Source organism: Crocuta crocuta, unplaced genomic scaffold, assembly GCF_008692635.1.
Source record: "Crocuta crocuta isolate KB4526 unplaced genomic scaffold, BGI_CrCroc_1.0 scaffold221, whole genome shotgun sequence".
In the NCBI taxonomy this organism is placed as follows: domain Eukaryota; kingdom Metazoa; phylum Chordata; class Mammalia; order Carnivora; family Hyaenidae; genus Crocuta; species Crocuta crocuta.
This window is the reverse complement of record NW_027528610.1, coordinates 94952-101180: the sequence shown is the minus strand read 5'-3', so window position 1 is coordinate 101180 and position 6229 is coordinate 94952.

Here is a 6229-nt window from a genome sequence, read left to right as displayed (position 1 = left end):
AGAATGAGAAAAAGAAGGACAAATTAAGGGGCGCCTGGGTGGCTCAGTCGGTTGAGCGTCTGACTTCGGCTCAGGTCACGATCTCACGGTTTGTGGGTTCGAGCCCCGTGTCGGGCTCTGTGCTGACAGCTCAGAGCCTGGAGCCTATTTCAGAGTCTGTGTCTCCCTCTCTCTCTGACCCTCCTCTGCTCACGCTCTCTCTCAGTCTGTCTTTCAGAAATAAATAAAAAAATATTAAAAAAAAAAACCAAGGACAAATTAAATCCAAAGGTAGCAGAAGGAAGGACCTAATGAAGAATTAAAACAGAGATAAACACAATAGATAATGGAAACGCAATAGAGAAAAACCAATGAAACCAAAAACTGGTTCTTCAAAAAATAACAGAGTTGGGGTGCCTAGCTGGCTCAGTTGGAAAAGCATGTGACTCTTGATCTTGGGGAGTGATTCAAGCCCCACATTGGGTGTAGACATTACCTAAATAAATAAAACTTTTGTAAAAAGATAAAAAAATAAATAAAATAAAATAATTAAATTTAAAAAAGATCAAGAGTTAACAAACCTTTAGCTTAGATGGACTAAGGGCAAAAGAAGGAAGATTCAAATTATGAACATCAGAAATGAAAGTGGGGGCATTACTACCGATTCCACAGAAACAGGATTATAAAAGAGTCCTGTGAGACCAACTTCACAGCAACAAATGGGATGCTCATTTGAAAGGGACAAACTCCTAGAAACACAAACCCCAGCAAGACTAAGTCGTACAGGAGGAGAATAGCTGAAGAGAAAAGTTCTGAACCTGAAGACTTCACTGAGGAATTCTACCAAATGTTTTTAGGAGAACTCACACCAACCCTTCTCAAACTTTTCCAAATATTGAAGAGGAAGAAACACTTGCCAGTTCATTCCAGAAAATTCCAAAGCCAGACAGAGACATGACAAGAAAACTACATACAGATATCCCGCATGAACACGGACATAAAAATCCTCAACAAAATAGCAGCCAAGAGAACTCAGAGGACTGTAAGAGCATGACCAGCGGGACTTATTCCTGGAAGAGAAGGTTTTTCTGACATACAGAAACTGATCACTGTAAGGCACCACGTCAACAGGATGAAGAGAAAATATCATATGATCCACTCGACTGACTCAGAAAAAGTACCTGACAAAATTCAACATTGTTTCATGATTAAAATGCAAAAAAAAAAAAAAAAAAAGAATTAACCAAGAATAAAAGGAAATTATCTCAATGTAATCAAAGCCATCTATAAAAAGTCCACCGTGATGGGTGCCCGGGAGGCTCAGTCAGTTAGGCAACCGACTCTTGATCTCAGGGTTGTGAGTTCAAGCCCTGTGCTGGGGTCTACAGTGGGCCTGGAGCCCACTCAAAAAGAAGAAAAAGAAAAAGCCACAGTGAACAGCATGCTCAATGGTGAGAGTCAGAAAGGTCTTCCTCTAAGATGAGGAACAAGGCAAGAATGCTCACTTGTGCCACGTCTGTTTACACAGTACTGGAAGCTCTAGACAGGACAATTAGGCAGAACAATAGGTAGATGTTCTGTGTATTGTTAGATAGATTCAAATTGGAAAGGAAAAAGTAAAATTATGTTTGCAGATGACATGATCTTACACATAGAAAAGCCTAAAGATTCCAGACACACATACATACACAGGAAATGTAGGAACTAATATACGAATTCAGCAAAATCACAGGATACAAAGTCGGCACACAAAAATCAGCCGCATTTCTACACACCAATTCTGAACAGTCTGAGAAGGAAATGACACACACGGTCCCACTGACAATAGCATCTACTTCTATCAGACAAACTGGACTCAACCAAAGACTGTCACAAGGCATGCAGAAGGATGGGGCGCCTGGGTGGCTTAGTCAGTGAAGCGTCCGACTTTCGCTTAGGTCATGATCTCACGGTTTGTGGGTTCGAGCCCCGCATCGGGCTCTGTGCTGACTGCCAGCTCAGAGCCTGGAGTCTGTTTCAGAGTCTGTGACTCCCTCTCTCTCTGTCCCTCCCCTGCCCACGTTCTCTCTCTCTCCTAGAAATAAATAAAACATTAAAAAAATTAAAAAGAAAAGACATGCAGAAGGGCATTACATCATAATAACGGGTCCACCCAACAAGATCCAGAATTTGTAAATATCTAAGCCCCCACCTGGAAAGCACCCAAATATATAAATCAATTAATAACAAACATAAAGAAACCCATTGATAAAATACAACAGTGTTGGGGACTCAGACAATAGCATCAAAAAGAATAAAATACTTGGGAATTAACTTAACCAAGATGGTGAAAGAGTCTGTTGTCGGGCTCTGTGCTGATAGCTCGGAGCCTGGAGCTGCTTCCAATCCTGTGTGTCCCCCGCTCTCCGCCCCTCCCCCACTCTGCCACACACACTCTGTCTCTCTCAAAAATAAATAAACATGAAAAAAAGATGGTACTGAACAACTGGACATCGATATGCAAAACGATGAGCTCTGACCCATATCTTACAGCTTACACAGTAATTAACTTGGGGCTCCCGGGGAGCTCAGTTCTTATGCGTCCGACTTTTGCTTAGGTCGTGATCTCACGGTTCTTGAGTTCGAGCCCCGCGTCGGGCTCTGTGCTGACTGCCAGCTCAGAGCCTGGAGCTGCTTCGAATTCCGTGCCTCCCTCTCTCTCTGACCCTCCCTCGCTCACATCACCCCCCCAAATAAATGAACACTAAAAAAATTTTTTTTAATTAAGTCAAAACTGGTCATGGACTTACGGGCGCCTGGGTGGCTCGGTTAAGTGTCCAAGTTCAGCTCAAGTCATGATCTCGCAGTTCATGAGATCAAGACCCACATCAGGCTGTGAGCTGACAGCTCAGATCCTGGAGCTGCTTCAGATTCTGTGTCTCCCTGTCTCTCTTTTCTCCCCTGCTCCTGTTCTGTCTCTCTCTGTCTCTCAAAAATAAATAAAGGTTAAAATAAAATTTTAATGGACCATGGACCTAAAGGTAAGATGTAAAACCATAAAATCTTTTATAAGAAAAAAATGGAAGAAAATCGTTATGATCTAGGGTTAAAATTCTTAATTCCATCACCAAAAACATAATCCCGAGAGGAAACTATTGACAAATTGGACTCTACCAAACTCAGATGTTTTGCTCTTATAAACGACACTCTGAATATAAGACAGGTCGGGTCTGGTAGAAAAGATCTGCAAAGCCCATATCTGATAAAGGACCTTTACTAACATTTTATGAAAAATGAACTCTCTTTTGAGGTGCCTGGGTGGCTCAGTCAGTGAAGCGTCTGACTTGGGCTCAGGTCACGATCTCATGGTCCGTGAGTTCGAGCCCCACGTCGGGCTCTGTGCCGGCAGCGCTTCAGATCCTCTGTCTCTCTCTGCCCCTTCCCCTGCTCATGCTCTCTCTTGCCCTCTCTCAAAAATAAATATTCAAAACAAGAACTCTCAAAAAATTAATTAATTTAATGAAAAACAAAGAACTCTCAAAACTCAACAACAGGGGCGCCTGGGTGGCTTAGTCGGTTGAGCGTCCGACTTTCGCTCAGGTCATGATCTCGCGGTTTGTGGGTTCGAGCCCCGCGTCAGGCTCTGTGCTGACTGCCAGCTCAGAGCCTGGAGCCTGTTTCGGAGTCTGTGACTCCCTCTCTCTCTGACCCTCCCCTGCTCTCGTTCTCTCTCTCTCTCTCTCTCTCTCTCTCTCTCCTAGAAATAAATAAAACATTAAAAAAATTAAAAAAAAAAACTCTACAACAAACCACCCACAAGAAGAGACCCACAAAAGATTTTCCCAGACTCCTCGGCAGAAGGTCCACGCAGCTGGGCAGCGAGACACTGGAAGATGCTCAGGTCAGTGGGCACAAAGGAGGCGCGAACGGAGGCCCTGACCTCCCTGGCTGGCGTTATGCAAGCTGACAGGCGCTCACAGGGACTTGGGGCCACGGGGCCCCCCTGCCAGCCGACGGGAACATGAACCGATACAAGCACACTGGGAAGAGTCTGGCGGCTTCGAAACACGTGAAATGTGTCCCCACCGGTCACGGCAGTCCCGGTGCTTCGAGAGAAAGCGGCATCTTTCCGTACGAAGGCTTGTGCACGAGTGTTACCGGCAGCTTTATCAGTAGTGAGCAAACCTACCCACAATCCAAATGTCCTGTCTGCAGTAAGCGCTCACACACCGTGAAACAACCACCATGTGATGAAAGGGATGGACTGTGGTGTCCGGGCGTCCGGGGGCTCGGTCAGTTAACCGTCTGACTCTTGTTTGTTTGTTTGTTTTTTATTTTTTCCTATAGTTTGTATTTATTTTCTAAACAGAGAGAGACAGAACGTGAGCAGAGGAGGGGCAGAGAGAGAGGGAGACACAGAATCTGAATCAGGCTCCAGGCTCTGAGCTGTCAGCACAGAACCCAACGAGGGGCTCGAACCCACGAACCGTGAGATCATGACCTGAGCCAAAGTCGGATACTCAACAGACTGAGCCCCCCAGGCACCCCTGACTCTTGTTTTCGGCTGTGGTCACGATCTCACGGTTCACAACACGGAGCCTTGCACCGGGCTCCGCACTGATGGTGCAAAGTCTGCCTGGGACTCTCTCTCCACCTGCCCCCGTCCCTCCCCTGCTCGTGCAATCTCTCTGTGTGTCTCAAAATAAATAAACTTTAAAAAAGCAAAAAGTAAAGAAAATAAAAGGAACGAACTATGACACATTCCAATATGGTTGAATGCGGAAATACTTAATTACGCTGAGTGAATGAAGCGCAACCACAAACAGAGAAAAGGAAATTGTAGTGCGTGAGTCCCTGCATACGAAAGTCTAGGAAATACACAGCATGTCACGTTCAGTGGCAGGGCAGATTGGGGTGGGCGTGGAGCGGCACGTGACCACGGCGCCCCCAAGCTGACCAGAACTGGGGGAGGGGGACACGGCCACCATCCTGACAGTGGTAGTTCTCGTACGGCGTCCATGTGTGTCAAACCACGCACTTCAAATGTGTGTTTATTTCATACCAAGTGTCTAAAAACAATTTTTTTAATGTTTGTTTATTTTTGAGGGAGAGAGAGAGACGCAGAGTGGGCGGGAGAGGGACAGAGACAGAGGGAGACGCAGAATCCGAAGCAGCTCCAGGCTCCGAGCTGTCAGCACAGAGCCGGACGCGGGGCTCGAACCCACAAGGTGTGAGATCATGACCTGAGCCGAAGTCAGAACTTGACCGACTGAGCCCCCCAGGAGCCCCTGTAGAAAAATCTGACTAGTGCGCGCTGCTCCCGCAGCTTATAAGGATCCGTGTTTTCCCCTGCTGTCTCCACCTTCTCATCTGCATGAACGTGTCACCTTTTTTTTTTGTTTCTCAGAGGGAAACATGCATCTTGGGCCCACGTAACAAGCATATAGAAACTTGGTCACAGACTCCCTCGGCACGAGCACTTACCGACACACTGTCCTGGCCACCGCCATCACCCACCGGCACCAGGCTCACCTCCTCTCCAGCAGATGTGCCACTGAGAGACAAGAAAAGTCAGATTGCTGCGTGAAGCCCTTGAGGCTGCCAGCCACGTAATGACACAGCCACCCCCACCCCCCTACTCGGTCAGTCTTTCTCAAAGCTACAGGCGGTTCCACACGCTGGGGCTTTTCAGTACGTACTCTTAAAATTCGACGTTTTTAAATTGTCATCAGCAGAGGGAAGAAAGCACCCAAAGTCAGACAATGCCGAGGAATTGGGAGTGGCTCAGCTCTCAGAAGGTGCAAAATAGTCCATTTGTGAATGCTTGTGAAGGGGGGTCAACGAATGGCAGTCCCTGTTGCTGACTGTGCCCGGTCTGGGGTTTGTAACACCAGGACCCATCTCCCCATCCAATCCACGATACACCTTAACAACCACGGATATTTGAGAATCGAGAAAATGGAATACTTTCGAAACGGAGGCAAAGCACGAGCGCTTTTTCCACGCGTCTGTGCAAACCCCCTCCCACCGTGCTGTGTACACAGCGCAACGAGCCCGGGCGACTATCACCTGTCCCCTTTCCCCCACGTCTTCCTACAGCCTCAACACCATTTTCACGCCAACATCTACGCCGCTGATAATACACACGAGACATTTCGAGGGCTCTGTGCTGAACCAAGTCTGCACACAGGCTCGGGTTTGCATGGAGGTGAAGGTGTAGGATCTGAAGTTACTTAGCAGGAGACCGTCTACACCGCCCCCCTCCCCCCCC